The sequence below is a fragment of the Palaemon carinicauda genome, chromosome 13 (genome assembly GCF_036898095.1).
Source record: "Palaemon carinicauda isolate YSFRI2023 chromosome 13, ASM3689809v2, whole genome shotgun sequence".
In the NCBI taxonomy this organism is placed as follows: domain Eukaryota; kingdom Metazoa; phylum Arthropoda; class Malacostraca; order Decapoda; family Palaemonidae; genus Palaemon; species Palaemon carinicauda.
Window position 1 is genome coordinate 84783382 of NC_090737.1, and position 925 is coordinate 84784306.

Sequence of the window (925 nt, forward strand, 5' to 3'; positions counted from 1 at the left end):
GATTTAGCTAAAATTAGCGCATGGTGCAAATTATGGGGTATGAAGTTGAATCCTAACAACACTCAAAGTATGATTGTAAGTAGGTCAAGGGACGTTGGCTCCTCAACATCCGGATCTCAGTATTGATAATGTTTCTTTAAATATGTATGACTCTTTCAAATTTTAGGTGTGATTCTCGACAGTGAATTTACTTTTGAGAAACATATAAGGTCTGTGTCTTCGTCAATTGCACAAAAAATAGGCTTATTGAGAAAGTCTTTCAAGATTTGCGGTGATCAATCTATTCTGAAGAAGTGTTTTAATTCTTTCATTCTACCTTGTTTTGAGTATTGTTCTCCTGTCTGGTCTTCAGCTGCTGATTCTCATCTTAATTTGTTGGACAGAAACTTACGGTCTATTAAATTTCTTATTCCTGATCTAGATACTAATCTCTGGCATCGTCGTTCAATTAGTTCATTATGCATGTTGCATAAGATTTTTCATAACTCTGACCATCCTTTACATTCAGATCTCCCTGGACAATTCTCTCCTGTTCGTAATACTAGGCAGGTAGTTGATTCTAATAGCCAGGCCTTCTCCATCACGAGGCTCAATACTACGCAGTACTCTAGAAGTTTTATTCCAGCTGTTACCAAGTTGTGGAATGATTTTCCTAATCGGGTGGTTGAATCAGTAGAACTTCAAAAGTTCAAAGTTGGAGCAAATGCTTTTTTGTTGACCAGGTGGACTTGAGTCTTTTATAGTTTATTTATGACATAATTGTTTTTGATGTTGTTAATATTTTATATATGACATGTCTGTTTTGACGTTGTTACTGTTTTTAGAATGATTTATTGTTAATTTGTTCTCTTCATTTATTTATTTCCATATTTCCTTTCCTCACTGGGCTATTTTTCCCTGTTGGAGCCCCTGGGCTTATAGCATC